At 38.9% G+C, this 14,098-nt stretch overlaps 1 long non-coding RNA gene across 2 annotated transcripts in view; it reads left to right on the top strand.

Annotated features, from left to right (window-relative positions):
• Positions 1-14,098, top strand: part of LOC138736683 (uncharacterized) — a 94,149-nt gene that overhangs the window by 16,967 nt on the left and 63,084 nt on the right. For both annotated transcript variants that reach the window (XR_011340502.1, XR_011340503.1), the window contains exon 2: positions 13,556-13,665. This is a non-coding gene — a long non-coding RNA (uncharacterized lncRNA). The remainder of the gene's footprint in view (positions 1-13,555; positions 13,666-14,098) is intronic.

The raw sequence follows: 14,098 nt of genomic DNA, 5'->3' as shown, positions 1-14,098 counted from the left end.
CCTCCTTGTTGATTATCAAGTATTTATATGTCCAGTCTCTTAGGACATCTTCCAAAAACTTACCCACAAACTGATGTCAGGCTCATCATCTTACAGTTTCCCAGATTATTCTCAGAACCTTGCTTAAACAGCGGAACAGCATTGCACTTGTGCTTATAGAATTCCATTTCAAAATTTGTTGATGACATAAAATTTGGAGCCATAATAAACAAAAGAAGATAAGAAAAGATTTGAAGAAAACACTGAGAAGCTGGGAGAATAAAAACTCAAAAAATCCCTGCAGATTCTGATAACCTAAAATTTAAAGAAAAGCAGAAAATGCCGAGAAACAGAATAAATGAAGGGCGTCCTGAAGAGCTTTGATCTGAAACATAAAGCATGTATCTTGTTCCAGAAATGCTGCCACTTGTCTGTCCAAGCTGGTGGTGTAGGTTAGCATTTGGCAGTTGATATGGGAAAATGAAAGTGTGGGGGACAAGAATAAGGAAACCCAATGGACGATACTGTAAATGGTATTTTTTGAATGTGGAAGTGCTTATGCAAAATCATTGCAAGTGGCAATCAAGATAATAAAGCTGACATAAGAACATGAGAGCTGGCACTTTCTAAGTCTGGAATGAAAAAGCCACAAAGTTATTCTGAAACTGCAAAAAGGATGAGTTTGTCCTTACATTTTAGGAAAACATCAAGTTAACGAGAAGGCATGGAAGAGGTGTTCAGGAATAGTTCTAGAAATAAAATCTTCAATTTTAATTAAGTTTAAGTGGAGATTTGATATTTGAAACTGAAGGATATTGATGAAGTAAATAAAAAGAAAAGTGTTTCTATTTGAAGTATTTTCATTGTTTAATTAAAAATAAACTATGTACATAATCTCATGGATGGCCTCAGTCATATCATGTACATAACATACATAAATTTTAAACATAGCCATAAATCATTAGTTAATTTTAATCAAAACATTAAATCTAAGATTGAATTGAATTAACAATTGACACTTTCTTCATAAAATATCAAAGATAATATTGAAAAGAAAAAATAAAAGAAGAATCCGTCCCAGTAAGGGGGGGGGTGCGGGGGGTAGAGTAAAACAAAAGAAAAATAAACAATAAAACCCGAGACAGAAAAATACTTTCTTTTAAAATAAAGTTATAAATAAAATTCCCTTATTAAAAAAAGAGAATTTATACTTCTCAGATATTAACTTCATCTTCATATTTATCTAATAAAACTCTAATTAAAAAAGAAAAAAAAGTAGACCCCCCCCCCTCCATTTAATAAAACCCCTCCCTCTAAACAAGGTTAACATATAAATAAATAATACACATATGAATCAAATGATGACATCCAGAAACCAGACAGGGCATCTCAGGAGCATCCAAACACTCAATTCTTGAAATTGTGATAGTAATTCTTGAATGGGCCCCACGTCTTATGAAAATTAAACTTTACATTTTTGACATTATATCTGATTTTTTTTCTGAACTTAGGAAAGACATACTATCATGTAACCATTGAATATAGAAAATTGTTTCTAATAGCTGCAGAATTGATATAAAAAGAATGAGGATGAATAGTGATTAGTACAAGAACCAGCAAGAGGTCAAGTCAAATTAATTTATAACCATCCTGTTGTTAGGTGACTCTATGATAGGAAGATGGTTGCAGATTCAAAGGTAACCTTAAGAAAGCAGTATATTTATTTGAAAGGTTGATACGGTTATTGTGAGGAACTTCTTTATAAAAAGATATGACAATAGGAGAGGTCACGTGATGTGTGTGGAGGAAGAGGAGGCAGAACCGCAGAGCTCCCAGATCAAACACAAAAAAGAGCCAGAAAAAAAACCTAAAAAGCAGTAAAAACATTTCCTAGTGGTGTGGGAAGACACTAGGAAGAAGAAAATGACTAAGAAAAACAAGGCAGCAACAAAAAATGGCAAGGATTTGATTCCAAAGTCAGGGGACCGAATCGAGGTGCCTCATGAAGAAGAAAATGGCGGGGCCACCTTGAGGCTGGTGGAAGAAAATGCTACCCACCCCACATGACCAATGAAACCCACCCAGAAAGAGAGCCGAGATCTAGGTGATGTTATCACCCTAGACCAACAAGCTGGCGGTAGGAGCCCTGGAAAATGGAACCAGGAAAGGGTAAGACTCAGGACCCCACCTCACAGCGAGAATGTCAGGTAGGGCACTTTCACGCTGAGTGCAATGCTTGTAACTGGCACTCGAAATAGTGCTAAAATAGTGAGAGTCTGGGAAGTGTGGGGAAGAATGTGCACCATGGGGTGGTGAGCCCAGAATGATCCAGCGTTGGGTCCAGAGTTGCAATGAGCAGCAGTGAGTGCTGCAATGACAGAGAGTAGGAGGAAGACTGCAACAGTAATGGCAGACACCACAAGACCAGGGGACCCAGTAATGAAGAGTACGAGCCCTCTCTGGAAGACATGATGGAGGCCCTTGGACATATGGAGGGCAGATTATTTTGAACTGTGAAGAGGAGAGGCCAGGACATGGCCCAGAAATTAAATACAATGCAGGGGACCCCCTCAGGATTAACAGGGAGAATCATAGAGGTGGAAGATAGAGTGGAGGCCAGTGAAGACAGGTTAAGCAGGGTGGAGGGTGAACTAGAAGCCCTGGTAAGGGAAAGAGAGTGGGTCTGGGTGAAGCTAGATGTCCTGGAGAATTACAGTCGCAGGAATAATATTAAAGTTGTGAGGCTGAAGGAGGATGCTGAGGGGAGAAACCCAACAGACTTTTTTCAGCAATGGATCCCAGAAGTATTGGGGAAGGATTTACTAAGGGAAAAGGTAGAGGTGGAGAGAGTGAGTAGGACACCCCTTCTAAAGCCTGGACCTGGACAGAAACCCCACTCAGTTTTAATAAAATGGGTGCATTACCAGGATAGGGATAAAAATTTAGGGGCAGTAGCAGCAGGAGCAAGGAAAAAGTGGGAGGATGATGGAAATGGTAAGGGTAGGAGGGCGCAAGATATTCTTTTACCCTGATATTAATGTAATAATTTTCAAGCAGAGAAAAGAATTGGAGCCAGTTAAAAGACTGGTAAGGCAAGAAGGATACAAGTGTGTCTTGAGGTACCCTGTCAACCTGAAAGTTGTATTACCGGTGTGGGGGGGGGGGGGGGGGGTTACTTATCAGAACTAAGTAAGGCACAACAGTTCACCTGAGAGCTGCCAATGCTTTGGGGAGATAGGAAAAAGAAAGATATGAGCAAACATGGGGACTAACCCAAGATATTGTCAATAGCTGTTGCAAACGGTTAAATATTTGGGCGTGAATATTGGCTGTAAAAACTGATAGATGTAAAACGAGAATGGAAGAATGGATCTAGGAGAATTCTGGGGTGGGGGTAGGGGAGGAAGATGGAAAAGAGAATGGCTGATCATAGGGACAGAGTAATGGAGGGATATGGTGGTGGCAGGAAAGAAATGGGGGAGAAGCAGGAGTAGGAGGGAAAGGATGAGGGAATGTGAGGAGGAGTTAGGGATGGGAATAATGTTATGGATTATGGTTGTTGTTTTTCCCCATTTTCTTTCCTCATTTGATATTTTTTCTCTTACTTGTCTTTTTTGGTTCATTGCTTTTATGTTTGTTTAATTTTCCCAGGGTTTTTCATGGGCCCGGTGAGTGGAAGGCATGGGCTGAAGAAAGAAGGTGAGACAGATGGTGAACTTGGGGCAGTGAGGGTATGGTGGGGTCACCAGTCTAACAGACCTGGGGGAAAATGGCTAAGAATATAAAATGTGTTAGCTTCAATGTTAATGGTTTGAATGGAAAAGCTAAGAGGAATAGAGTCTTGGCACATGTTAGAAAAATGGGGGCATTTCTGGCCTTTCTCCAAGAAACAGATGATGGAACAGAAGCACCAAAAGCTAATGAGGGGATGGGTGGGTCAGGTAATAGCTTCCTTGTTTGGCTCAAAGGCAAGGGAGGTGGAAATTCTGACAGAGAAGAGTGTTCTGATGAGAGTTCTGATGAGAGTGCAGAATGTGGCCACAGATAAAGCAGGGAGATTTGTAATGGTACATTGTCAGATATATTCAGAACCTTGGACCTTAATGAACATTTACACCCCTAACTTTGATGATGAAAAATGTATACAGGAAACCTTCCTAAAATTGGCAGAAGGAAGAGAGAATATTTTGGATGGGGGGAACTTTAACTTTTGTCTGTACCCTGTTTTAGATAAATCGATTAAGAAAATAACTAAAATGAAAGCAGCAGTGTGTACCATTGGCTGTATGAAGGAGTTGAATCCAATAGGTGTATGGAGGCGAAAGCATCCCAGAGAGGGATTATTCCTTCTATTCAAAACAACATGATTCCTACTCTACAATAGATTTCTTCTTGACTTCAGCCCATTTTGAGGGTTGGATCATAGAGGCTGAATATGCAGCAAGGCTCCTCTTGGACCATTCACCCCTATTACAATATGGTATACTGGTGGTGTCTTAATACATTGCTGTTAAAGAATCTGATGTTTTGTAGTTTTGTAAGAGCACAGATAGATATGTTCTGCAAGACCAACTGTGCCCCTACTCCAGGTAAATTTATTTTATGGGATAATCTCAAAGTGTACTTGAAAGGTCAGATAATTGGGTACAACAAAATAGTTAAAAATGAATATATGAGGGAGATCTATGAATTAGAACAGGAAATGACTTGCTTAGAAAAAGATTTCAAAAAAATTAGGTTCACAGGGCCATTACAGAGCTCTAATAAACAAAAAATTGAAGTCCAGTATGTTACAAATGTATTGTATGGAAAAGGTCATAATGTGGTCAAAACAAAAATTCTATGAATTGGGAGAGAGAGTCCACAAAGTCTTCTCTTGGCATCTGAAGGCAGAACAGGCCTCGAGGATGATCAATGCAATGCAAACTAGGAGTGACAGGATCTCATTTAAGCCAAAAGAGATGAAAGAGACCTTCAAGGAATTGTATGAAGGTTTATATAAATCAGAACTTATTGGAGGGTATGACAAAACTAGCAAGCTCCTGTCTAAATTAAAACTGCCCACTTTAGACCCAGAAGAAAACGAATGGTTAGATCTTCCCTTTACAGAGGAAGAATTAGGTAAAGCATTGAATTCACTGCAAACTAACAAGTCTCCAGGGGAGGATGAGTTTCCACCTGGGTTCTATAAAATGTTTAAAGATTTACTGATGCCTCTTTACATGGAGGTGATGGACCAGGCAATGGAGACCCAAACCCTCCCAGAATCTTTTTCATCACCAATCATTACAATACTTAAAAATGACAAAGATCCGCTAATGCCATCTTTTTATAGACCCATTTCTCTGTTAAACACAGATTACAATATTGGCCAAAGCCCTAGCAAATAGATTGGTGAAACATTTGCCAAAGCTAATAAATAAGGACCAAGCAGGCTTCGTGCAAAAGAGACAGGTGGCGGATACCATTGGTAGACTGTTGAGTGTCATGCATCTGGTGCAAAATAGAGATGAGAGAGGTTTTCCTGTAGCCTTGGACAAGAGAAGAAATTTGATGTTAGAGTAGTACTTTTGTTTAAAGTGCTGGGAAAATTGAGGCTAGGGCCAACTTTTACAAATTGGATAAGGGCCCTTTACCATGTGCCCAAGGCTAAAGTTGTGACCAATGGACAAATTTCCCCAGTCTTCCCACTGACAAGATCATGTAGACAGGGGTGCCTACTATCTCCATCTCATAGATCTATTAGCTGAGGCCATTTGCCAGGATCTAGACATTAAAGATTTCAGAACAGGCCAGGAAGAGCATAAAATCAATTTGCTTGCCAATGTTGTTCTGATATATCTGACAGACTCGGTAAACTCATTGCCCAAGCTGCACTCTACTGTGGAGGTCTAAGGGGAGATCTCTGGGAATAAGATTAATTGGCATAAATGCAAAATCATGCCACTTAGGAAGGGGGATTACAGTCAATATCAAGAAAATAGTCAATTAAAGTGGCCATAAAATGGGATCAAATATATAGGAGTTAGAATAGATAACAATTTGAGTAATTTATACAAGCTAAATTACCCCCCACCCCCTTGCTTCGGAAAATTGAGGAGGGACTAAATAGATCACATTACATTAGTGGACAGGGTTAATTCTATTAAGATGAATGTCTTGCTAAGACTTCAGCACCTTTTTCAGACACTGGCTGTGCCACTGCCCTGGGGATTCTTCAAAAATTTATTTGCAGGAATGAGGAGATGCCTATGGAATGGAAAGGTAGCTAGGGTCTCTATGGAAAAATTGACCTGGGATTATAATCTGGGTGGATTGCAAATGCCAGACTTAAAAAAATACTACTTGGCAGCCCAGTCGAAATACATCGCCTCCTTTTTTGAGGGGAAAGGTGCAACATCCTGGGCACAAATCGATCTGCATATCATAGGCAAGCAGGTAGCAGAGGATTTTATTTATAAATAGGATGCTAAATTGCTATCAGAAAAGAAAGGCAGCTCTATATTAAAACAAATAATTCTCATTTGGAATAAAATTAACCAATATGTAGGAACCAAAGTGGTGCTGTCTCCAAAAATATCCCTGACACCAAATAGATTAATACCATTGATGGTGGATAACAAGATCCTGGACACCTGGCATCATAATGGTGTCAGATGCGTAGAGGACTGTAACAAGCAGGGGTGGCTAATGTCATTTGAGCAATTTAGGAATAAGTATAATTTATCAAATAAGACTTTTCACTGCTACCTTCAGATAAGATCTTTTCTACAGGACAAATTAGATCCAACTACGTGCAGTGACATAGGGGCCATGATTCTAAGGGGGAGCACGTGGAGTTCATTTCAGCAATGTAATTCTTGCTCCAAATGGAAGGTCCGAAGTCAGGTCTTGATAAGTCGAGACAAAGGCGGGAGTCAGTCTTGGGAATAACGATTTGTGTCGGATCAGCACGACTGCAGTCATCAATGTGCGGCACTGCCTGGTACAATACAATTTTTTGCACCAGCTATACCTGACGCCATAAAATTTGAACAGATCTAATCCATAACTATCAGACCAATGTTTTAGACATGGCATTGTGACAGGGACTTTTGTGCATGCAACCTGGACATGTATCAAGGTAAGACCCTTTTGGGTGGAATTGGGCTAAGCCCTGGAAAAAAATCATAGGCAAAGAATTGCCATAGGACCCACAGATCTTCCTGTTGGGAAACATAATAGATGTTAGACTTAAAATGAAGCCGTCCAAATTTCAAATTCAGTTTGTCATGATCTTATTGGCAATGGCCAGGAAGAGCATAGCAGTTGCCTGGAAGTCTGACTCCTATTTGAGCATTGAATTTTAGAACATAGAAATGAAGAGCTGTGTTTCCCTGAAGAAAATTACCTACAACCTAAGGAAACAATATGGTACTTTCTTAAAGGCCTGGAAGCCCTAATTGAACTTCATAGGGGCACAGTTGTAGGGTGAACCGTTTTGCCTCACCATCCTGCCCTGTCCTCCTAATTCGCCCCTCCGTTGGTGAGGGAGTGGAGGGTGTCCATCCTTTCCTACCCAGGGAAAGCTACAGCAAAGGAAGGCAGCCTATGTGCTGGCTGCAGTGACACGACAAACCCCTAAATCCCCAAATATAAGTTTTATACCTTTGTTGTGAGTGTCTTGATCATTGTGTGTGAGTACTTGTATAATTAGTTTGGTGTTAAATGTTTAACATCGGGGGGAAGGGCGGGGGTTAAAGGAGATAAAAAAATGAAACAATCAAACTTCACGAGAAGACTGTAATGAATTAACAAATACAAAATCTAATTCATGTGGATATCATTATTATGATATTGACACCTGTTGGAGTTTGTGTGGAAAAACCATAAATAAAATAATCAAAAAATATGACAATGACACATTGGATTGGTGCTGAACCTGGATGGGAGATATCGCCATGAAGAAATTAGTATTTAAAAGGATTTGAACAGATTGAAGTGTGGCAGGTTAAAGAGATTATTGATTATTATAAGATTATTTCTTATAATATGGAAGGTTTGGAGAAATAAAACTGTAAATTGGTTTTCACTATTTGTAGAATTGAGACATTGAGAATTATCATGAGAAATTGGTCCTTATCACATTAGACTTTTCACAAGTGTTACTCAAGAAGGGATAAGAGTATTATTTTAAAAGGTTTTGGAAAATAAGCTGTGAAGAGAAAACAAGTATAGGATATGGGAAGGAGTGTTTGGAACCAAAAGTATATTCTGTTATTTTTATTGATATCAATCACCAAAGCTTTGATATGTTTTGCAATTAAATTAACAGAAAAATCAATTCCACTCAAGTGAGCATTTTATATATGTGGTTGTGACCAACTTTTGGTTTCATTACTAATCATAAAGCAAATGTTTCTAATCAAGCTTTGTAATTGATTTTTAATTTCTCCAGATAGAATAATTCATTCTGTTTGAATTATAAATTTCCTTTTTACTACACATTGCATAATTTTACTTTATACTTAATTGTTTCAAATGCTTATTAAAGTTATTGTTATTAGTAAAGCAGGACTGGATATTTTCTAACATCAGGTACAGAGAGTTAGCATCAAGCATCCCCGTGTCAAATGCAATCTCATTAAATAGAATAAATTTCTATCTACTCTTTTCTAACACACATTTTCAAGCCACTGATTTTGTAGTCTTGGTATCTGGCTTCAATAACAAGGCCAGTATTTTTTGGCCATTGACCAGCAACAAATCGAAATAGTGGTGGTGATTTGTGACCTAGAAGAGAGTTTAATGTTAATAGCATTGCATTGAAAGAGTTTACTTTATATTTATGCATCTGATAGATAGTATTCAGTCAGAATCCATCAACAGTGGAAAGAATGTATATTTAAACTTTTTGATGAGAAGCCGACTGAGCAAGCTATTTAATTCCCTGAGTGCTATTTCTGCTGCATTGTCTACTTAAGTAGAAAATATTTCATTGCAATCTTGGCTTATCTCTTAAAAATATTGTATATTGGAAATAACCTCTACAAATAACTCTTGAGAATTGCAATGTGAACACTCTTTGCAGAAAACTATGTCTCTAACCTATTTAATATTATTAGCATTGAAGTGATTGTTCCAAATTAGTGTTGATGAATAATAAAGGCTGGTAAATTGATGGCAGAGGATATAAACAAAGAAACATACAGCACATGAACAACCCCACTTCTGCACTAACCATTTACTATTCAGCTAACCTCACTGACAAAAGGCAAAGGAGGTAAAACCCAACACCCAACCCCAACCAACCAATTTTCCCCTGCAGCCGCTGCAACCGTGTCTGCCTGTCCCGCATCGGACTTGTCAGCCACAAACGAGCCTGCAGCTGACGTGGACTTTTACCCCCTCCATAAATCTTCGTCCGCGAAGCCAAGCCAAAGAATCTCTTATGCCTGCACATGATCTGTATCCCTCCATTTCCTGTCTGTTCATGTGTAAAAGTGCCTCCAAAATGTTGCTATAATTTCTGCATCAACACCACTCCTGGCAGTGTGTTCCAGGCACTGACCACTCTATTCACCTCACACTTCATCAGATTAAACTTCATCTGCCTTTCTCCATCTGAATTTCCAATGAATCTATAGCCAGTTGTATCTATTGACAACTTTACTAGCTATTCACAACTCCACCAAATGATATGCATACATATTAATCAGATTACCTACACTTTCCTTCAAATTATTTATGTACTCAACAAACAATTTTGGCCCTGGTACTGATCCCTGCTGAACCTTATTGGTCCAGACTTCTATGATAGTATGGGATCCTATCACCTCTGTATATATTTGTATATAGTGCTAATAATTGGCTGAGAGCCGTAGCCACACCTACTGGCCAGGTCATAAGATTCTGCTCCTAACCAGACCCAGGACAGTCTGGACTGGTTGACATTGATGTACTACGCTCCAGTCTTTTGGTAATAAAAGCCTTGGTTTGAATCTACAAGTCTTTGAGTCATTCAACGCGCTACAACCTCCTGTCGGAGAAGCTCCCTCAACCACTGCCCGGTGTCTTCCATAGCCAATTTTGGATCCAGTTTACCAACTTACCATGAATTGTTGCACCATAATCTCAGACGAGCATGAGGGACTGGTAAATGTTTTACTAAGGTCCATGTGGACAACATCGACTTCCTGACCCTCATGATTCACCTTCATTATTTCCTCAAAAATCTCAATCCATTTTGTGAGGGAGGAACGCCCCCTCACCAAACGATGCTGACTACAGTATTCCTAATTAGTCCATTCTTTTCCAAATTTAACAAAATTATTTTGAAGTTTATTGAACATTTCTTCTGCTACTCATATAAGGTATAATTGTGGTTTATCCCTATTGCCCTTTGTAAAGAAAGGAACAACATGAGCTGGCCTCCAGTCCTCTGGCACCTTGCCAGTGGCTAAAGAGAATACAAAGATCTCAGTCAAGACCCCATCAATCTCCTCTTGTTCTTCCTTCTATATCTTGGTATACATCTTAATAATTTACATGACACCCAACACCTGTTCCTTCCTACATCAATGGTTTTGAATATCATTTTACTCCTTCCTTTTCTCACCATCATCCACATTCTTCTCCTTGGTGAATATCAATGAAAAGTATTCATTAATAACCTCACACACTTCCTCGGATTCCATGCATAAATCCTCTCCTTTATCCTTGAGTGGACCTACCCTTTCCTTAGCTCCTGTACCGCTTCTAATATGCATATAAAATGTATTTGGATTTTCCTTAATCTTATTTAACAAGGATAATTATAGTTCCCACACAACATGAGCTGCTTTGCAGAGATGTCCATTGTGCCTTTTTGTTATGTGCCGAGGTGCTTATTATATAAACTGCTCCTGCACACCATACTTCCTTGCCCTCATCTTCCATCCAGACATGCTCTGGCAGTCCGTTTTGCACCTGGAGCTGAAGGAGGTCCCCAGTGGAGGTCTCTTTACGAGGGAGTCCTCCCCTGTTACAGTGGAGACCTGGGGTGGAAAGAGTTGCACCAAGATGCAGCAGGTAATAGATTTTTAAGTGGATTTACTGGCATCCCGACTGCTTGTTATTTCTGTGGCAAGAAGGAGATAGTGTACCATGAAGGGGCTACTCCTCATTCTGGCTACATTTCAGTCCCACGCTCTTGATCTTTGGTTACCCTGTAAGGAGGGGGGTGGTTCACATGGGGAATCTTCTAGTCAGTTTGCTCTTGAGCCTTCCCAAGTTAGCTATTCATGGGTCCAGGCAGCGGACAATCGAGGGTTTGGCCCAGGCTGAATGCATGTCCATCTTCTGGGATTAGATCCATGAGTCCCTGGAGAAGGAGCACAAGGTGTCCACAGGCATGATGGGTAATTTCAGGACTGGTGGGCGCCACAGGTCTTAAGAATGTTCTGGATGGTGATGATCATATTATAATTTGAAAGTATAAATAGTGTGTAACTGAAATACTGTAATATTGCGTTAATGTGATTTCTTGCAATTACTAAATAAAACACCTTTGAAAAAAGGAAAAACATGATATTTATTGTGAATCTATTGCTTTTGAAGATAAATTGGAAAAAACTATTTTCATTAAAGATGATCATGACCTGTCACTTGTATTGCCCAAATGTTATTTGCTATTAAATTGTGTAACTGACATCATTCATCCCAGGTCAATGGGATGCTGAATATAAGTCAACCAGAACTATATTCAGCTGAATATAGTTCAACCAGAAGTGAAATGAAGCTGAATGTAGTTAAACCAGAAGGGAACAGCTTCAGACCTAACGAAGGGAAGGTCATAAATGAAGCAGCTAGACTTAGAATGCTGCACTTGAATCATTTGTAGCAATTTCCTCGGATTAACTTTAATGTCCTCCAGCTATTGCAATTCATTCCTCTTCTGTCATGAGTGACTCCAGCCAAGGGAAACTTTTCCCTAATGTCCAGCATTTTAATTTTATTAGGGGTCCTTGATACCACATTCACTCACATATTGCCTTTCAAAGTCAATCACATTAATCTCCCCTCGAGATCTGAGTTTTGTCCCTATGTTTCAATCAAAGCTTTAATGAGGTTTGGAACTGAACTTCAATAAGCTGAGCAGATCAAGGATTGCTGGAGGAACTCAGCAGGTCAAACAGCATCCATGTGTCGAGACATTCCTGATAAAGTGTCCTTCCCAAAATGAAAACTGACCATTTCAACCCACAGATGCTGTCTGACCTGCTGAGTTCCTCCAGCAATTCTTTGACTGCTCAAGATTCAAGAATCTGCAACTTCTGTGATTCTCTGGATAACACCACCAACGCTTTGTTGATGATGGAAGGTAAACTTATAGGATGAAAAATTGCTAGGATGTGTGAAATTATTATTGGAAGTGGCACCAGTAGTCACTAGAAACAATGCTGATGTCCCACTGTTTGGACTCTTTGGAAAGAGTTGACATTCATTTCATTAAATTGGATGAAATTCAGTCCCAGATATCCAAGTATAACAAACAACAGGCAAAATCAACGGTCAAAATGTTATTGCAGTTAACCAGACAACTGGATAAAATAAGGAATAGGAACTAGCAGACATTAGAATATTTTCTGCAACTCATAAACACATCCAAGAAACTAAACAACAAAATCTCAACTAATATTTTAAAGAGTAACACTATTGTTTAAAACTGATGGCAAATATACATTAATGTACCTTCAAATCTACATCAGTGATTCATGTGCTTAATAAAGTCAAATAAATTGAGTTATAATTTTGTGACCCATGTATCATAATTATGTACAGTGATGTATCTCTATATTTTGGTGGCATTACATCCTAATATTTCCATAAGGATTTTTTAAAAATTATCTAAATAAGACCCATACATATATATATATATATATATATATATATATAGTTTGGCTGAATCATCTGTCTTGGTCAATTCATTTTTTTAAATTACCATCAAAAACCCAGTATCCAAAATTCAAGCAACCAACAACCCAAAGCAACCAGCCAAAAAAAAATGAGGAAATAAATAAATAGATAAATAAAATAAATAAGAATAAATAAAAATGTAAATAAAAGTTTAACATTTGAAAGGTAAATGTTCACTGATGCAGCACACAACCCCTTGGTGAAGATAGGAGCAAATGTGTAGCCAGCGGGATGCTCCGGTCATGCCCCGCCCGCAGCACCTGTTTGAACAAAGTTTCAATAAAGTTGTGTTTGAATAAAATGGTGGCACCCAGGTTGAAGAGCGGCTGATGCCGCTTGACGCTGGGGCAACTCTCCTGAAGTATCTCCCTATCCCTGCTGAATAAGAGTCTTTATTTTTATTGGTATATTATGAAGTAATAAGGCTTTATCTGTAAACTTAGGGGAGGTTAATTATGATGATGGCACAGCATAGTGGTTGGTGCAATACTGTTACAGCACTAGTAATCTTTTGTAAACTACGGGAATTATCACATTAAAGCGAACTTTACATAATTAAGGATCACAATACTGATTTAAAAAGAAATACTTTACATTTTGCACTGTCTTTTGTCTTTTAAACTGTTTATTCTTAATGCAGGTGTATTAGTCAGGCATTGGAAGAGCAAGCTTCAGTCAAGTGGAAAATTGGAGATCCTTCATCCGCAATCCCCATGGGTGCCGGATACTGTGGACTTTACTAAATATCAGGTCAAAATGTGAATCAAGTTCACCCCCACTTCACTGCTCACAAAATCTCCCAAGACTCCTCAAGACCTTCACAATGGCTTCAATTTTTGTGGTGGCTTGCACAATCTCAGGTCATCCGATAGTTCTTTGCAGCCAATAAAACATTCTGCAAGTATCAGCACTGAGATAATATAATACACTGTGATGCAAGGCCAAGATAGATTATGATGTAAAATTTGATCTTGTAAGGAGTGAATTAAGGCTTGTCATTTGAATTTGAGTGAGTTGGATGGGACTTGTGTCACAACCTTATCATTGCTGAGGCAGATATGCAGACTTGCTCATTCTTGCATGTATGACACCTGCTGAATTGCTTCCCTAAAATTGTCAGGATGATGGGAAGAATGTCTTGTCATTTCATAGTGGGGAAAACCCCAAAAAGGCACACTTTTCC

This window comes from Narcine bancroftii, chromosome 6 (assembly GCF_036971445.1).
Source record: "Narcine bancroftii isolate sNarBan1 chromosome 6, sNarBan1.hap1, whole genome shotgun sequence".
NCBI lineage: Eukaryota > Metazoa > Chordata > Chondrichthyes > Torpediniformes > Narcinidae > Narcine > Narcine bancroftii.
Note: the sequence above shows the minus strand (reverse complement) of the source record. Positions and strands in the feature narration are given on the sequence as shown.